This window comes from Pan paniscus, chromosome 21 (assembly GCF_029289425.2).
Source record: "Pan paniscus chromosome 21, NHGRI_mPanPan1-v2.0_pri, whole genome shotgun sequence".
Classification (NCBI taxonomy): domain Eukaryota; kingdom Metazoa; phylum Chordata; class Mammalia; order Primates; family Hominidae; genus Pan; species Pan paniscus.
Genome location: NC_073270.2, coordinates 49,209,801 through 49,229,969, shown reverse-complemented (window position 1 = coordinate 49,229,969; position 20,169 = coordinate 49,209,801). Strand labels below are relative to the sequence as shown.

Sequence of the window (20,169 nt, the reverse complement as noted above, 5' to 3'; positions counted from 1 at the left end):
TTGTTTTGTCCATTCCTCTCTCACAGCAACTGGGGATTGTGGGTAAGCTCTCAGATTCCAAAGCCCCATGAATTTGGGTTTCTAGCTATCTAAGTTTCTTTGAGCAAATTTTTGATCCAAGCTGTCTTCAGAAGTCATGATAGAAAACTGGCAGTAAATGGCAATACTTCAGAGAGTAAGAAGTTCAGCTTTCAGAGATTTACAGGAAGTTTTTGACACAGAGTCACCCTTAGACACTGCCGTGGGGCTGGATCCCAAAAGTGTCCACTCCGGTTCCTGCACCTGCCCATCTGTGTGCTCCCACTCCCATGAGGGGTTTGAGCTTGCTGTGGCTGAACAGAGAGCCACACCCCTGTCGCATGTCCTGGGAGGGGGACCAGGGGACGCTCCCATTTCAACACTGCACTTTAAGAAGTGCATTTAAAAATAAAGGCTCCGGCCCGGCGCGTTGGCTCATGCCTGTAATCCCAGCACTTTGGGAGGCCAAGGTGGGCAGATCACGAGGTTAGGAGATCGAGACCATCCTGGCTAACATGGTGAAACCCTGTCTCAACTAAAAATACAAAAAATTAGCCAGGCGTGGCGGCGGGCGCCTGTAGTCCCAGCTACTCTGGAGGCTGAGGCAGGAGAATGGCGTGAACTCGGGAGGCAGAGCTTGCAGTGAGCTGAGATTGCGCCACTGCACTCCAGCCTGGACGACTGAGCAAGACCCGTCTCAAAAAAAAAAAAAAAAAAAAAAAAAAAAGGCTCCAGGGATGTCTATTGATGTGCAAAAGTCTTTAAAAAGATTCAGTATTGTTATTGGCTCTTTTAAAAGAATTTATGAAAGGCAAATAAAAAACCTTAAGAGACTAATTAATTAATTAAAAAATAAAATCCACCTGTAATCACCTGTAATCCCAGCACTTTGGGAGGCCAAGGCAGGAAGACCACATGAGGCCAGGACTTGGAGACCAGCCTGGCTAACATAGTGAAACCCTGTCTCTTCTAAAAATACAAAAATTAGCCAGGCATGGTGGTAGGCACCTGTAATCCCAGCTACTAAGGAGGTTGAGGCACAAAAATCATTTGAACCGAAGGACGGAGGTTGCAGCAAGCCAAGATTGTGCCACTGCACTCCAGCCTGGGTGACAGAGTGAGACTCTTTTCTTCTTCTTCTTCTTTTTTTTTTTTTTTTTGTTAAAATAAAAAAAAAATTAAATCTGCTAATTTTCACTTTGTTACTATCTGATATGGTTTGGCTGTGTCCTCACTCAAATCTCATCTTGAATTCCCATGGGTTGTGGGAGGGACCTGATGGGAGGTAATTGAATCATGGAGGGGGGTGTTTTCCGTGCTGTTCTCTTGATAGTGAGTAAGTCTCATGAGATCTGATAGTTTTATTAAGGGGAGTTTTCCTGTACAAGCTCTCTTCTCTTGTCTGCTGCCATGTGAGATGTGCCTTTCACCTTCTGCCATGGTTGTGAGGCCTCCCCAGCCACGTGGAACTGTAAGTCCATTAAACCTCTTTCTTTTGTAAGTTACCCAGTCTCAGGTATGTTTTTATCAGCAGTGTGAAAACGGACTAATACAGTAAATTGGAACCAGTAGAGTGCGGCACTGCTGAAAAGATACCCAAAAATGTGGAAGCAACTTTGGAACTGGGTAACAAGCAGAGGTTGGAACAGTTTGGAGGGCTCAGAAGACAGGAAAATGTGGGAAAGTTTGGAACTTCTTAGAGACTTGTTGAATGGCTTTGACCAAAATGTTGATAATGATATGGACAATGAAATCCAGGCTGAGGTAGTCTCAGATGGAGATAAGGAACTTGTTAGGAACTAGAGCAAAGATGACTCTTGTTATGTTTTAGCAAAGAGACTGGCGGCACTTTGCTTCTGCCCTAGAGATCTGTGGAACTTTGAACTTGAGAGAGATGATTTAGGGTATCTTTTGGAAGAAATTTCTAAGCAGCAACACATTCAAGAGGTGACTTGGGTGCTGTTAAAGGCATTCAAGTTTAAAAGGGAAACAGACCATAAAACCTTGGAAAATTTGCAGCCTGACAATATGATAGAAAAGAAAATCCCATTTTCTGAGGAGAAATTCAAGTCAGCTGCAGAAATTTGCATAAGTAATGAGGAGCTGAATGTTAATCCCCAAGACAATGGGAAAAATGTCTCCAGGGCATGTCAGAGGTCTTCACAGCAGCCCCTCCCATCATACATCTGGAGGCCTAGGAGGAAAAGATGGTTTTGTGGGCTGGCCCCAGGGTCTGCCTGCTCTGTGCAGCCTAGGGACTTGGTACCCTGTGTTCCAGTCTCTCCAGCCATGGATAAAAGGGGCCAAGGTACAGCTCAGGCTGTTGCTTCAGAGGGTGCAAGCCCCAAGCCTTGGCAGCTTCCACATGGTGTTGAGCCTGTGGGTGCACGGAAATAAAAAATTGAGGTTTGGGATCCTCCACCTAGATTTCAGAGCATGTATGGAAATGCCCAGATGCCCAGGCAGAAGTTTGCTGCAGGGGTGGGGCCCTCATTGAGACTGTCCACTAGGGCAGTGCGGAAGGGAAATGTGGGGTTGGAGCTGCCACACAGAGTCCCTATTGGAGCACCGCCTAGTGGAGTTGTGAGAAGAGGGCCATCATCCTCCAGACCCCAGAATGGTAGATCCACTGACAGCTTGCACCGTGCACCTGGAAAAGCTGCAGACACTTAACGCCAGCCAGTGAGAGCAGCCAGGAGGGGTGCAAAAGCTGCAAAGCCACAGGGGCAGAGCTACCCAAGACCATGGGAACCCACCATCAGCGTGACCTGGATGTGAGACATGGAGTCAAAGGAAATCATTTTGGAGCTTTAAGATTTGACTGCCCTGCTGGATTTCAGACTCTCATGGAGCCTGTAGCCCCTTTGTTTTCACCAATTTCTCCCATTTGGAATGGCTGTATTTACTGAATGCCTGTAACCCCCATTGTATCTAGGAAGTAACTAGCTTGCTTTTGATTTTACAGGCTCATATGTGGAAGGAACTTGTCTTGTCTCAGATGAAACTTTGGACTGTAGACTTTTGAGTTAATGCTGAAATGAGTTAAGACTTTGGGGGACTGCTAGGAAGGCATGATTGGTTTTGAAATGTGAAGACATGAGATTTGGGAGGGGCCAGGGCAGAATGATATGGTTTGGCTGTGTCCCTACCCAAATCTCATCTTGAATTCCCAGGTGTTGTGGGAGGGACCTGGTGGGAGGTAATTGAATCATGAGGGCAGGTCTTTCCTGTTCTGTTCTCATGCTAGTGAGTCTCACAAGATCTGATGGTTTTATAAAGGGGAGTTTACCTGCACAAGCCCTCTTCTCTTGTTTACCGCCATGTGAGACATGCCTTTCACTTTCCACCATGATTGTGAAGCCTCCCCAACCACGTGGAACTGTAAGTCCATTAAGCCTCTTTCTTTTGTAAATTGCCCTGTCTCAGGTATGTCTTTATCAGCAGCATGAAAATGGACTAATACACTATTCCACCCTAAAGGCTAAAAGAAACCATCCTGGATAAAGTGTTTATAAAAGGTATGCCCTCTGACTAGGCATGGTAGCTCACTCCTGTAATCCCAGCTCTTTGAGAGGCCAAGGTGGGAGGAATCACTTGAGCCCAGGAGTTGGAGACCAGCCTGGGCAACACAGTGAGACCTCTTCTCTTAAAAAAAAAAATTAAAAAGTTATGCCCTCAGGTAAAGTAGGTTTGCTGCCTTTTCAGAGATATCCATGCTGGGCTCATGCATAGCAAATCCTTTCTTTGCCCAATTCCTGAATGGGCTTCACCCAGAACTCAGTAGTTTTATTTTATTTTATTTCATTTTTTTATAATGTGCAAAGAGAAGGAGAAATAACTCAGTAAATTTAGCTAAGAAACAGTAGCTACATTAAAAAGACCACCTATTGAACTAAATCCCTCTCCAAAATACACCTTTCTGACATTTAGCTGGCCATCTTTACACATTTTTGTAAAATAAATTTACATCTATAATGAAAATTTTCATTTGTAAGAGTTCTGAGAGGGATGACTGAGTCACTAAAAACTCTTACCATTGTTTTAAATTTACATAACAAGTCTTTGCTTTGTTTAAGGTGCTTTTCCTTCCCAATTTTTTTTAATTGGGCCTTCACACCCTTCTTCCTTGGTTTTGACAAATGATGGTACAATGTTTAGACCTCAAGTCTCAGCTCTGTGCTTTTGAGATATAAACTGTGTCTTCACTGAATAATTATTTATTTATTTATTTATTTTATTGTTTGAGATGAAGTCTCGCTCTTGTTGCCCAGGCTGGAGTGCAATGGCACAGTCTTGGTTCACTGCAACCTCTGCCTCCCGAGTTCAAGTGATTCTCCTGCCTCAGCCTCCCAAGTAGCTGGGATTACAGGTGTGCACCACCATGCCTGGCTAATTTTGTATTTTAGTAGAGGCAGGATTTCACCATGTTGGTCAGGCTGATCTTGAACTCCTGACCTCATGTGATCCACCTGCCTCAGCCTCCCGAAGAGCTGGGCTTACAGGCATGAGCCACCATGCCTGGCTGAGTCATCTTTTCAGAAGGCAAATTATTGCCTAGTGAACAATTGCTTTGAGCAATGAAACAGGTAATTGGAAGATCGATTGTCTGAGTGGGGAAAAATTATTTATTTATTTATTTATTTATTTATATTGAGGCAGGGTCACGCTCTGTTGCCCAGGCTGGAGTGCAGTGGTACAATCACAGCTCACTGCTGCCTTGGCCTCTGAAGGCTCAGGTGATCCTCCGCCTCAACCCCTGCCAAGCAGTTGGGACTACAGGCATGTGCCATCATACCCAGCTAATTTTTGTAGTTTCAGTAGAGATAGGGTTTCACCATGTTGCTCAGGCTGGTCTCAAACTCCTGGGCTCAAGCAATCCATCCACCTTGGTCTCCCAAAGTGCTGAGATTACAGGCATGAGGCACCATGCTTGGCTGAAAAAATTATTTAAAAGCCAGAAAATACAAATTCTTTATGAAAGCTTAAGATCACTTTCTGTATGTATATCTATATGTCTATATGGGTTGTGTGTATGTGATAATATTTGGTAAATTAAGCTGGTTTTTAAATTATTGATATAATAGCAATGGCTTCAAAATTATCAGTTAAATATAATTCAGAAATTGTTGCCTGGGTCTACTGGTTAAACAGGTTTATGCTGTCTCCAATACATGTTTTATGGGCCATAAAACTGCTGCTTCTATAATATTTTTGATACTTGCTTGATTTGTCGTGAGCTTGTTTTTGGTTTTGAGCTTTTGGATTCTGGAATCCGGACAGGTGGCCATATTAAGACCTAGGGACACGTTTTCAGCACCTAGACCACCAGCTAGCTGCAAGGCAGAATCAAGCCCAACATAGGCCCCTTCCTCCCTGGTCCATCTTTGCATCTTGGCTATTCTGGGAGGGGTTTGATCCTCTAGGCATCATTTTCACAGACCTGCCTTCTGTCCCGAGCTCCAAACTTGGCATATAAATTCTGGACCCAGAGGAACCCTGCCCTCTTTAGCCATCATGGGTGCCACATGGTTACTTGAGACCCAAGATGACTGGGGAAGACATTAGGGAGGGTACCTGTGTTAGAGTTTCAAAATTATTTTTAGTAATCTAAAATCTTAAAGTCATGTTATGTTAAATTAATAATCATAAAATGTCTGAGTCATTTATAAATAAATGAAAATACCAAACATTAATTATTAAACATAAGTTTAAGTTGATATGCTTTGGCATCTTATTTTTTATATGGTATAGAAAAGCTAAATATATTTAGATTTGCTAATAAAGAAAAATGTGAGGCTGGGTGCAGTGGCTCATGCCTGTAATCCCAGCACTTTGGGAAGCTGAGGCAGGAGGACTGCTTCAGCTCACGAATTTGAGACCGGCCTGGGCAACATAGTGAGATCCTATCACTACAAAAATAAAAAAAATTAGCTTGGACTACAGGCCACATTTTATATTTGTATGTTAAAATAATAATAATAAAATCTGATTTTTCTCTCTCGGAGACAGAGTCTCACTCTGTCACTCAGGCTGGAATGCAGTGGTGCGATCACACCTCACTGCAGCTTTGAACTCCCAGGCCCAAGTGATACTCCTGCCTCAGCCTCCTGAGTAACTAGAACTACAGGTACACAACACCATACTGGCCAATTTTTTTATTCTTTATAGAAACAGGATATCACTATGTTTCCCAGGCTGGTCTCCAACTCCTAGGCTCAAGTGATTCTCCTGCCTCGGGCTCCTAAAGAGCTGGGATTACAAGTGTGAGCCACCATGCCCAGCCTGGTTTTCTCTTTTAAACAAAAATTGCATGCAGTATTAATAAAATACAATAAAATATTTTTGCTCACCTTTTGAGTAAACTGCAAAAATTTTTTTAAAAAAGAAAGGGCAGGAGAGACAGATTCTGTCTCATGCTATTCTCCTTTAGGTCTTTTGATTGTTTGGAAAATGGAGTCTTCTCTCTGTCAAAGAGTAAAGGTTTTTGCTTTTTAAAATCTGAATTATCACAGTGACCAGTGATCCTATTTTGATAAGGTCTTTTAATCCTTTAACATATTTGACAGGCTTCTCCAAACCAAATTGCAAATTAAAAATTGTCTCTTTTATTTTACCATTAACTTTGGGATGTATCATAGGGTCCTTGCGGCATTCAGAAGAAAGATAATAAAAGGGCTTATTTGATATGTTAAATTACATGGGAAGCATTGTCAAATAAGAAATAATGTTTAGGCCACGCGTGGTGGCTTACACCTGCAATCCCAGAACTTTGCAAGCGTGGATCGCTTGAGCCCAGGAGTATGAGATCAGCCTGAGCAACATGGGGAAATCCTGTCTCTATTTTAAATAAACAAATAAAAAGGAAAAAGTAATGATGTTTAACTTTCTTTGAGTTTTGTTTTTATGAATGTTATTAACATATGTTCCAAAATTGTATAAGATTCCCCAAATTCTGATATGTCTGGATGTGTGCGTGTGTGTGTATATATATATATACAGGGTTTATATATATATATATATATATATATATATATATATATAGTTTTTAATATATATAATTATAGTTATGTTAAATTACTGCAGATCACAGAAATGAACAAATTTGTCAATTGTGTCTTTAACAATGACAATTAAGTTGGTTCTATAGTTAATTGCTTAATTCTGATGCAGTTTCTGAAAGTTCTTGGCTGGCATGGTGGCTCACACCTATAATCCGAGCACTTTGGGAGGCCAAGGTCAGAAAATCGCTTCAGCCTGAGAGTTCCAGACTAGCCTGGGTAACATAGGGAAATCCTGTCTCTACAAAAAATAAAAGTAAATTAGCCGGGTGTGGCGGTGCATGCCTGTGGGTCCCAGCTACCAGGGAGGCTTAAACCTGGGAGGTCAAGGATGCAGTGAGCCGTGATCACACCACTGCATTCTAGCCTGGGCGACAGGGTGATACCCTGTCTCAGAAAAATAAAAAATTAAAAATAAAGTGAAAACTCTTCTCAAGAAGTAAAATCCTAGAGTATCATGTCTTCAAGGAGATTCATGGAAAAAGTAAAAAAGACCCTGAATAGCAATTTTTTTTCCTGACAGGCACTCTTAACTACAGGTTTCTGGTAAGTTTTCAATCATATCATTTGGACTGGGTAAGAATTCCCAGACCTGTAATAAAGAGACTGACTGATAAAACTGCTCACCCAAGCAAGAGAGGAATTAATTGAATACCAAGACAATAGTTTCCCAGATTTTCATGCTAAATCAGACAGTCCGGAAATTGTTTAGATATGCAATTTGAATGAACCCATGGTCCAAGACAAATTACCTATGATAACCCATCTAACAAATAGTGCTATACATCTGACTTAGGGAAACAAAATCAGTATTTAAGAGGATATAAACCTAATGTTAAGCATGGATTCATAGAGAGCCCGGATGGTTGTCTAGTCCTTCCTGAGTCCTTAAAGCTTCCGTTATTAAAAGCTCTGTGCTCCATGACTCCTCATGGAAGAGATAAAATTATCCAAACAGGAATCATATATATATATAAAATTTGATGACTGTTCTAAATTGCTAAAATAAATTTATGACCAGTGTTTGGTTTGTTAAACCTATAATCCTGGGAAGACAATCAAAACTTCAGGTATATTTCTGCTACCTGATGGGCTATTTAAACATTTATAGATGGACTTCATTCAATTGTCATTTTCTTGTTTTTTATTTATTTATTTATTTTTTATTGATCATTCTTGGGTGTTTCTCGCAGAGGGGGATTTGGCAGGGTCACAGGACAATAGTGGAGGGAAGGTCAGCAGATAAACAAGTGAACAAAGGTCTCTGGTTTTCCTAGGCAGAGGACCCTGCGGCCTTCCGCAGTGTTTGTGTCCCTGGGTGCTTGAGATTAGGGAGTGGTGATAACTCTTAAGGAGCATGCTGCCTTCAAGCATCTGTTTAACAAAGCACATCTTGCACCGCCCTTAATCCATTCAACCCTGAGTGGATACAGCACATGTTTCAGAGAGCACAGGGTTGGGGGTAAGGTCACAGATCAACAGGATCCCAAGGCAGAAGAATTTTTCTTAGTACAGAACAAAATGAAAAGTCTCCCATGTCTACCTCTTTCTACACAGACACGGCAACCATCCGATTTCTCAATCTTTTCCCCACCCTTCCCCCCTTTCTATTCCACAAAACCGCCATTGTCATCATGGCCCGTTCTCAATGAGCTGTTGGGTACACCTCCCAAACGGGGTGGTGGCCGGGCAGAGGGGCTCCTCACTTCCCAGTAGGGGCGGCCGGGCAGAGGCGCCCCTCACCTCCCGGATGGGGCGGCTGGCCGGGCGGGGGGCTGTCAATTGTCATTTTCAATGTATGTTTTCTGGCTTTACAGAAACTTTCCCGTGTAAGCGGGCTGATGCTCTAACAGTAGCTAAAAGGTTATTAGGAAGTGTGTTTCTCTCATGGACATTACTGGAGAAATCTCCAGTGATAGAGGTACTTGTTTCACCAGACAAGTTGTAAAATGGTTAAATAAGGTATTACAGATACAATAATATCTGGAAACGCTAACTAAATCAACTGTATTGCCTTGGTCAAAGGCATTAGGAATTGATAACAATCAGATCCACTTTCAGTGGAAAACATGAGTTGACCCCATATGAAATAGTCACTAAAAGGTCTATGCTCCTAATAATAGAATCGCATGTATCTTCCACTCCTAATCTCTGATGTGACTAAATGCTACAAGGCTTTCTTTCTTCCTTTTTCTTTTTCTTTCTTTCTTTTCTTTTCTTTTCTTTTTTTTTTTTTTTTTTTTTTGAGTCATGGTCTGGCTTTGTTGCCTACACTGGAGTGCAGTGGCACCATCGTGGCTTACTGCAACTTCCACCTCCCGGGCTCAAGTCATCCTTCCACCTTAGCCTCCCAAGTACAGTAGCTGGGACCACGAGCGTACACTACCATGCCCGGCTAATTTTTGTATTTTTGGTAGAGACTCAGTTGCACCATGTTGCCCAGGCTGGTCTCCAACTCCTGAGCTCAAGCAATCCTCCTGCCTCAGCCTCCCAAAGTGCTGGGACTACAGGTGTGAGCCACTGCACCCAGCCTTTCAATGCTTTAAATGCATTCTGCCAAAGTATATTTTCACCAGGTAAAGGAAACTTTTCATGATCCACTGACTAAGGACAGTTGAAGACTTCACTATCTAGAACTCAGAGATTGAGACTTTTGGAAACAACATCAAAGAAAAATTGCACTTGCCACCCACACTGCAGCAAAACTTTGTGACTTTGAGCTTTGGGTTTGTGATCTTGCAACTCAGAAGAGCCCCTCCAGAACTGTATACCTATCGGAGAACATAAGGTAAAGCTAACCAGAGAAGGTTCTCTCCAGAAGCAGACGACATCCTAGATGTGGACAGCTTTCCCAAAATCAGGGATCAACATTCCTCTGTCATCATGAGATTCTTACTTCTCCTAATTTTTCCCTTACTTATGCCTCTATGAACAATAGAACTGGAAAAAAGGTCTTGTGTGCACCCGTGGGGTATACTTTTATTTGTGGAGGATTTTGCAGCCTATCTTATACATGGACAATCCCATGCCTTGATAGATGGAAGACACAGGGCCAATGTCGGTGAGAAATTTTAATGGTACATTTGTTGCATCATAATCAGTCAGAAACAGAACACTGGTCCGCTCTTAACCTACATCATAGATTAAAGAATACATTGTGCCAGGTGCAGGAGGCAATCAGCCTGACCCTTCGCTGAGCTGTTAACACTTAGCTGTCCACAGACTGTAAGCTGAGTGAAATGAGTCACTCCAGTTCCTGCCCACAAGGGGTTCAAGGTCAAGGGAACAAGTACCATCTCAAGGCAACCATCAGGTAATGGTCAGGCAGTTGTTAAGCTGTCTCTCTAAAATAATAATTGGTCACATCTGGCATCAAGTAAAAATCAATCTCCCAATAGATAGAAAACACCTGAAGCTGGTGATCCGCAGCTTCCCACTAAGATCTCAGAATTTGGGCGAGTGGGTCCAAGCATGTGCATTAAGAGGCAAAATGGTGGAGTTTAACTGGTACACGACCTTTCGCTAGGAACACTCGGCTGGTAAGGGGAAAATGTCTCAAGTGAGCACGCACACTGCTTCAGTAAACACACCATGCATGCACCCCCTCCCAAGTGTTGGCAGGCTACTGCATATGCGGACAGCCAGCCCCAAGGAAAAATCAAGGGAGGAGAGATGCAAAACTCCAGAAGCATGCTAGTGTATAAAACCCCAAGTCTAAGGTCAAACAGGGCACTTGGATTGCTCAAGTTGCCTGCTTGGCCCTGTTCCAAGTGTATTTTACTTCCTTTCGTTCCTGCTCTAAAACTTTTTGAAAAACTTTCACTGCTTCTTAAAAAAAAAAGAAAAAAGAAAAAGAAAACATCGCCAGGGGGGCTTCACTCTTCTAGATGGGCATCACTTGTTAGATCTCTTTTTCTATGGTTTGGAGTAAATGAGGCAATAATTAGAAATGTATCCCTTATAATAGTCTCTATAACAGATTCTACTACAAAGGTTTTCGTTAGACAACAGACTTTAATTTATTTTGCTAAGTTGTAGTAGGCTGGGCTCATGTCTGTAATCCCAGCACTTTGTGAGGCAGAGGCCAGCGGATTGCTTGAGCACAGGAGTTTGTGACTAGCCTGGGCAACATAGCAAGATACCATCTCTACAAAAAATAAACACAAAAATTAGCCAAATATGGTGTTATGTGCCTGTAGTCCCAGTTACTTGAGAGGCTAAGGCAGGAGAATCACTTGAGCCTGGGAGATCGAGGCTGCAGTGAGTTATGATCTCCAGCTTGAGTGACAGAATGAGATCCTGTTTCAAAAAAATTGAATAAATAAGGTTGTGCTAGATAATAGAATTGCTTTAGATTACTTAATGGCTGAATAGAGAAATATCTGTGCAGTTGCTGACACTTCTTTTTATTTCATTTTTAAATTCTTTTATTACTTGTTAAGCATTTAATAATTTTCTTATTTTATTTTATTATTATTATACTTTAAGTTTTAGGGTACATGTGCACAATGCTGACACTTCTTGTACATAGAAGAATACATTGGGTATTATAGAGGTTCAGTTATAGAAAATTAACAAATCCCCTATAATTAATTTCATGCTTGGTTGAAAGGAATCGACTCTATCTAGTTCATTCTTTGATCTATTTGATTTTTGTTGGTTTGGTTCATGGGGACTCTATGGCACGTACTCCAAACTCTTGATATTATCTTCCTGATAGTCATTTTAATAATAGTATTCTCCCTGGTACACTGTATTCTCTCAAAAATTTTAAGTGTTTGCACACAGCCATCATAGAATGTCATATGGTCTCTCTTCAACTGGAACAACAAAATTTTAAAAAACATAACCATGAGGACACTGTAACCTGTAAGTTTTGTGTTGAAACTAGAAACCCAGATGATGGTAACTGAGATTGCTGCTAAAGCCCTCAGTTTTGGTCACATTCCTAAGTGAGAGCTTAACTAAAACGGGAGGGTTTTTAAACAAAATTATGGCAAGTCATAAGTTTGGAGTGAGCTCATGTACTAGACCTCAACAGACCAGAACAGATTACACCAAAATGGAGTCATTCATGCTAAATGCAAAATAATCAAACTAAAACTTTAAAGAAGCAGATAGATCCTGAAACAGACCAAGAGATTGTAGAATAGAAAATAGGAGATTTTAGCACAAGGAGGTCCTCTCTACTCTAACCCTTACCAAAAGGTAATCTAAAGCCCTCACAAAACTCACTGTTCTGCTGTTTCCAAGTGGGATTTGAGACCAAATAAGTACATTTACAATGATGACAGAATGATATCAATGCCTAAAGTTTTGAGAGGTTGACCAAAAGCGGGGAACTGTTAAATTAAGTTTAGCCTAAATCTGCCTCCTTATATTCAGCCTAAGGATTTCCCTGTACATAGTGAAGTATATTCTAGCTGAATGTGTAAACAGACTGTAACCCACTCTCATACCAATCACTGAGTTTTGGTCAATCAAAGACGGCCAACTGTTCAAACTGTGTTCAAATAAGGCAAATGCCAAGTTGTAACACATCCAGCTGTTTCTGTAACTCATTTCTGTTTTTTGTATGTCACTTTCCTATTTCTGTCCATAGGTCTTCTCTGACCATGCAGCAACCCTGGAGTTTTTCTGAACCTATTCTGGTTTAGGGGGCTGATTGACCAATCGTTCTTTGCTCAATTAAACTCTGTTACATTTAATTTGTCTAAAGTTTTTATTTTAAAACAGCTAAGCAGGCTGGGTGTGGTGGCTCATGCCTGTAATCCCAGCACTTTAGGAAGCCAAGGTGAGTAGATCATTTGAGCCTAGGAGTTTGAGACCATCCTGGGCAACATGACAAAACCCTGTCTCTACAAAAAAATACAGAAGATAATTAACTGGGCGTAGTGCTGTGTGCCTGAGGATTGCTTAAGCCCAGGGGGCTGAGGTTGCAGTGAGCCAAGATTGCACAGCTGAACTCCAGCCTGGGCAGCAGAGTGAGAACCTGTCAAAAAAAAAAAAAAAAAAATGCTAGGCAGACTGGGTATGAAGAAGCAAGAGCTGACTCGAGTATCAGACAAGGGATAGAACAAGATGATGATGGAGGTTTATTCTAGCCCGGAGAATCTCAGGTGCTATTACTGATAGCCTTGTCCTGATTTGGTATGTGGCATGAGGTCACAAACTCTCATCGTATTCATCTTTGCGTTTTTAAAAAAATTTTTACTCTGTACTTCAATAGATGCAAAGATCTTGACATTTCTCATAGCAAGGGGCAAGCACCTGGCACAAAAGAGGCTCTCAAAAGAAAAGTTCATTTCTTCTCCTCTTTGAACTTTAAAGCGACTTTCATCTGACTTTTGACTTGAACTTCCACTTTGCTCAGGAAAGACTGTAATGAAATGGATAAAAGACTGTAAGGAAACGGATAAAATAATATACTTTGATAAGAAAAAAATGGATTTCTAACCCTTCTCTCCTTCTTTGGATCTCTTGTTTGCACATGGAATAATAGTAACTATAAAGATGCAGTCGACTGGCCAGTTGGTTCATTACAGCAAGTCCTCAAATAACATCATTACACTCAACATCCTTTTGTTATAACGTTGTTGAGAAAACAAATCAATTCCCAGCCAGGGCCACTGTCTGTGTGGAGTTTGCATGTTCTCCTCATGCCTGCGTGGGTTTTCTCCAGGTATCCTGGTTTCCTCCCACATCCCATGGATGTGCACTTTAGGTGGACTGGCGTGTCTAAATGGTTCCTGTCTGAGTGTGTGGGTATGTGTGTGTGTGTGCACGCGCGCTCTGCGATGGGACAGCATACTGTCTGGGGGGACGCCCACCTGGCGTCCTGAGTTGCTAGTACAGGCTGCCACCTGAGACCCTGAATTGGAACAAGCAGCTTGGAAACGGAATGAATGAAAATTAGTGAATACAAATTATTGTAAAATAAAAAATCCATACAGTATATGATAATCATACAAATGCAGGACAATAAATGACGTGATCCAAAAGCGCTCCGCAAGCCTGCCAGATTGGTTCTTGTTTTTGAACTGTATAGCATGAGGACGCGCTCCTGAACATTTTTGCTTTACAAACATTGATTCCGTGACTTAACCCATCACCACGACGACCGCCCTCACTCACTGATTAACCAAAAATTGGGTCAATTATTCTCGTTTCTATTAATCTTTGTAAAAGGTAAGTGTAGCTCACATTTATTTCAGTGTTTAATATTAGAGAAGTGTTTTGATCTTGTTTAGAAGTTTGGTGATGTTTTTGTTACCAGGAATATGCTAAATATGCCGTAGGAACTTAATTCTTGTTTCTATCAATTAGACTATGGAGCTGCAGACTCTTTTTTTTTTTTTTTTTTTTTAAAGAAACAAAGTCTTACTGTGTTACCCAGGCTGGCGTCCCCAGTGGTGCAATCACAGCTCACTGCAGCCTCAAACTTCTGGGTTCAAGCAATTTTCCCACCTCAGTCTGCTGAGTAGCTGGGACTACAAGTGCATGCTACAGTGCCCACTGATTTTATTATTATTAATTTTTAAGCTAACTATGTGAGACTTTCGTTCTACTGCTGGTATGTGCAAAAACAGGGAAGAGCTAAACGGCATTTCTTTTTTCTTTTTTTGAGATAGCGTCTCACTCTGTTGCCCAGGCTGGAGTCCAGTGGCCCGATCTCAGCTCACTGCAGCCTCCGCCTTCTGGGTTCAAGCCATCCTCCCAGCTCAGCCTCCTGAGTAGCTGGAATCACAGGCTTGTGCCACCACGCCTAAGTTTTGTATTTTTAGTAGAGACTTGTGGGATGTATGCAATGTGGCTTCAAACGAGGCCCAAGAAAATGGTGCAGACTGCTTGTGGGGATGCTGCTACTATTGACTTCACAGCAGTTGCCCTGAAAATTGGAGTGTGGTTCAACTTGATGATACAGCTCTGTGTAGTGTTCTAATATTTACTAATCTAAAGTGGTTAATGAAATAAATTGGACACAGGAGTTGATATCCAGTATCCTCAGGTTACTGATTTTATTTTTTTTTATATTATTTTTTGAGACAGAGTCTCAGTCTGTCTCCCAGGCTGGAGTGGAGTTGTGTGATCTCGGCTCATTGCAGCTTCCACTTCCCAGGATCAAGTGATTCTCGTGCCTCAGCCTCCCGAGTACCTGGGATTACAGACATGCGCCACCACGCCCGGGTAATTTTTGTATTTTTAGTAGAGACGGGGTTTCGCCATATTGGCCAGGCTGGTCTTGAACTCCTGACTTCCACCAGCCTTGGCCTCCCAAAGTGTTGGGATTACAGACATGAGCTACCGTGCCCGGCCCTGATTTTAAAAACGTTGTATACTGTGAAGCACCACATTAAAGTACTCTAATCTTACTAATTTTTACTGTTTTTGAATTCTAAGCCAGGTGCAGCAGCTCATGCCTACAATCCCAGCACTTTGGGAGGCTGAGGTGGGTGAATTGCTTGAGCTTAGAAGCTCGAGACCAGCCTGGGTAATGTCGCAAAACCCCATATCTACATTTTAAAAAGAAAAAAATGAATTCTCCAGTTCCCCAGGCTCATACTCAAAGAGTGATTTAAAAAACTGACAAAAGGCTCTCTCCTTGTCCAAACTTGGCCTCCACTCCCTCCTGTCCTTGGCCTGCCTGGCCCAGTTTTAATAAGAATCCTGCTAAGTTATCCCCCATCCTTCATATCTGATCAAGTTTCTGATCCTTCACCTCTGATATGTAAGTCCTTGGTCTGCCTCTAGCAAGAATCCTGTGAGTTCAGTTTAGCTAGAATCCCCCTACCCATGATGTCTGCTCTTACTAATTTTTCAGCCATGACCCCTCACTCTTCTTGTTGGCTATAAATCCCCACTTCCTGCCCTTGCTGTTTGGTTGAGGCAGAGCTCTCTCCCCTCTTCCAATAGTCCTGAATAAAATCCTCTTTACTATTTTAAAAAGTGTCAGAATATACACATATATTTAGCAAACCTAGAGCCAGGAAATATAAATGAAGAGTGAGTTCTTTCCTTCCTTTCTCTCTACTTCCTTTCTTCTTCAGTCTTTTTTTTTTTTTTTTTTTTTAAGAGACGAGGTCTCACTATGTTGCCCAGGCTGGTCTCGAACTCGAGTTCAAGCAATCCTCCTGCCTCTGCCCCCTAAAGTGCTGGGATTACAGGTGTGAGCCACACACCTGGCCTCATTCCCTTCTTTCTCATGCCCCCTTTCCCTCTATCTCCTTCCTTCCCTTCCTTATGTTAAATACAATTTTTAGGAGTTCATTATTTGGACTGGGCTCTGGCATTAGACCCAATGGAGTCTATGCCAAAATGGAGTACAAATGCTGAAGTTCTACACCACCAAGCCAAAACCAAGATTTTTTTTTTTTTTTTTTTTTGAGATGGAATTTTGCTCTCGTCACCCAGGCTGGAGGGCAATGGCATGATCTTGGCTCACTTCAACCTCTATCTCCCAGGTTCAAGCAATTCTCCTGCCTCAACCTCCTGAGTAGCTGGGGATTATAGGCGCCCACCACCACGCCCAGCTAATTTTTGTATTTTTAGTAGAGACAGGGTTTCACCATGTTGGCCAGGCTGGTCTCGAACTCCCGACCTCAGGTGACACACCTGCCTTGGCCTCCCAAAGTGCTGGGATTTACAGGTGTGAGCCACTGCACCCAGCCTGAAACCAGGATTGTTATCAAACCTTCAAGGAAATCAGGAGAGAGTGAAATAATAACCAAATCTCCAAACAGGCCAGTTTTAGACCTGCAGGACTACAGGTGCACGCCACCACACCTGCCTAATTTTTAATTTTTTTGTAGAGACAGCGTCTCACTATGTTGCCCCGGCTGGTCTCGAACTCCTAGGCTCAAGTGATCCTCTTGCCTTAGCCTCCCAAAGTGTGTGATTACAGGTGTGAGCCACCACACCTAGTCCAGCCATTCTATATTGTTCTTCTGTGCTCTCTTAATGTTTAACCATGCCTTTTATTTAAATAATTCCAGGAACTGGCCTTAGGAGATCCAGAATACCAAACCAAGGTTGAGAGTGTCCCATCTCAGGAAAGAATGAACAATTGATTTACAGCCTTGTTGCCTCCAGCTAGACCACCAGGTGGCCCATTACCCAACATAACCATTGCAACTAGATAATGCTGACCTGCATACCCTACCCCTCAGAGCTTTGCCCCGTCCTGCCTGCATATCTACCCGATATTTATTTATTTTTTAATAATTTTTAATTAAAATATGGAATGCTTCACAAATTTGCGTGCCATCCTTGCGCAGGGGTCATGCTAATCTTCTCTGTATCGTTCCAATTTTAGTATATATGCTGCTGAAGCAAGCACTAAGTGTGATGTTTTATATTCCTCTGAAATAGGAAATATTTACTTACTGTTTAACTTACTTGCTATTATCTGCAGCGTCACAACAGGAAACAGAAGGCACACTCCCACTTCAGTAATTTGAAGACGACACAATAAATCATTAACTTATTTATAATGGTGTGGGCAGGGTGTAGAAAAATTACAATGGTTAGCGTAAGACGGCGGGGCTAGGACAAGGGGAGGCAGTGGTTACCGGGACTTGGAACAAGAGGGCTGTGTACACCAGACACTATGGCCTTTGGTTGAAGGCCACTGCCAGCCTTAGTTAAGTCTGCGGGGGTAGGGGTGGGGTGCTGTGGGAATAAAGACCCCAACTTCCATCTCCTCCCTCTCTCCACGTCCCACTCAGAAACCAGAGGGCAGGGAAGTGTGTGGAGGAAGTCATGAGGCTAGTTTCCTGAGGCTCAGACAGGCGGTTAGGGAATTGGGATGGAAAAATGGAAGATATCTCTCATATTCATTTAGGCAAAATGAAACGACTGAACTTCAGAATGCTGCCTTGTGTGTGACTTTGGGCATGTGGGTTTACCTGACCTGTTTCATCATCTGTAAAATGCTGGGTAACAGTTTCTACCATGTATAGTTATTGCAGGGACATATGTGGAGTTGCCTAGCACCCCGTATCAGTTAGCTATCATTGTCCCTAACCCCCAAAAATGAGTAGCACACACCACTACATTTTTACTTTTCACATTTCTGCAGGTTGGCTGATCTGGCTGGGTTCTGCTTCGAGCTGGTGGCCAAGGCTCACAGGCAGCTCTGGCCAGCCTGTCTCTTGTCCTCTTGGACCAGCAGGCTGGCTGAGGTGTATCATTCTCATGGAGACAGCTGGGATGCAGGAGAGCAAGCCCAGGTGTGCAAGTGTGTCTTAAGGCTTTAGCTGTGTTGTAATAATTTTTCTGGAGCTTTGGTAACAAATTACCACAAACTTGGTGGTCTAAAATTTTTTTTTTTTTTTTTTTTTGAGATGGAGTCTTGCTCTGTCGCCCAGGCTGGAGTGCAGTGGCACATGTTGGCTCACTGCAACCTCCGAGTCCCAGGTTTATGCCATTCTCCTGCCTCATCCTCCCGAGTAGCTGGGGCTACAGGTGCCCGCCACCACTCCTGGCTAATTTTTTGAATTTTTAGTAGAGACGGGGTTTCACCATGTTAGTGAGGATGGTCTCGATCTCCTGACCTCGTGATCCGCCCTCCTCGGCCTCCCAAAGTGCTGGGATTACAGGCGTGAGCCACAGCGCCCGGCCTAAAATATTTTCAAAGTAATGGCAAAAACTGCAATTACATTTACACCAACCTAATAACACAAATTTATTGTCTTATGGTTCTGGAGGTCAAAAGTCAGAAATGGGTTTCACTGAGCCAATCAAGGGAGGGAGGGAGGCATGGGCCCAGTCAGGGAGTCGGCAGGGCTGTACTCCCTTAGGGAGAATCCGTTTCCTTGTTCTGTGGCTCCGTCCATCTTCAGAGCTGACAGTAGAGCATCTCCAATCTACTGTTGCTTCCATTTTTACACCAACTTTTTCTGATTTTTGACTCTCCAGCCTCTCTAGATTATAAGGGAGGCTGGAGAGTCAAAAAAAAAGCCTCCCTTTGTGATTACACTGGGCCTAGCCAGATAATTACATCTCCAGAACGTTATTTAATTACATCTGCAAAGTGTCTTTTACAATATTAAGTTACATATTCACAGGTTCTGGAGATTAGCTCATGGACCTTTTGGGGGGTGGGGGAGGGCATCATTCAGCCTACCAAATAGATCATGCCTGCTAAATTCCATTGGCCAACATCAAGTGAGGGAAGTACTCATAAATGCAGAAAAGGGAGACAGTAAATATTTCTTATAGTAATGTAATCTACCACACATCTGGTAAGGCATTTTTTTTTTTTTTTTTTTTGGAGACAGAGTCTTGCTCTGTCGCCCAGGCTGGAGTGCAGTGGGGTGATCTTGGCTTACTGCAACCTCCGCCTCCTGGGTTCAAGTGATCCTCCTGCTTCAGCCTCTGGACTAGCTGGGATTACAGGCGCCCACCACCATGCCCAGCTAATTTTTGTATTTTTAGTAGTGATGGGGTTTCGCCATGTTGGCCAGGCCGGTCTTGACCTCCTGACCTCAAGTGATCTGCCCGCCTTGGCCTCCCAAAGTGCAAGGATTACAGGTGTGAGCCACTGCGCCCGGCCAAAGTTTTTAATAAACGCTTACTGAATATGAGTTGGACTATGATGACTCATGGTGCTGTACTTTTCGAGGGCTTCCTGAAAACACCAGTGAGCACTGATCATCTTATTATGATCACAGCCACACTGTTGTCTGGACTTGAGTTACTGCTAGGTCTGCAGGCAATGGTCAAGGTGGATGAAAACTATAATTTGAGATCTTTATTTACTCATTCCATTTATAGTGCTGTTGTGTACTCTAGAATCACATTGAAAGTTAGGCTCTGAATTTTCCTTCTTCCTCTACTCATTATTCAGAGCAAGATGACACATTATCTGCTTTAAACCCTCTGACGGCGCGGAAAAGAGGCTGCAGGATCTTAGAGAAACAGTTTCCTTTTAATCCTCTTATCCCTTTGCCAGAAACGGCCCAGAAGTCAGCTGAGGAACCATATATCCAGGCAGGGAAGCCATGTACTGCTCTGCTTTGAGCAGGTTAGAGCAAACCTGGAGTGCTTTGTCTACCAGTGGACACCACTCTGTAAGAGTGGCACACACAAGGCC

General features: G+C 42.7%; 1 non-coding gene and 1 pseudogene across 1 annotated transcript; one reads left to right on the top strand and one right to left on the bottom strand.

The window, feature by feature from the left end:
- The first annotated feature begins 14,724 nt into the window (after positions 1-14,724).
- Positions 14,725-16,815, top strand: LOC129394931 (putative uncharacterized protein encoded by LINC00596; annotated as a pseudogene).
- A 490-nt stretch (positions 16,816-17,305) lies between these two features.
- LOC112438051 (U6 spliceosomal RNA) lies at positions 17,306-17,412 on the bottom strand. Its single transcript, XR_003026549.2, has one exon. It is a non-coding gene; the product is annotated as a U6 spliceosomal RNA (small nuclear RNA).
- Between the last annotated feature and the right edge of the window lie 2,757 nt (positions 17,413-20,169).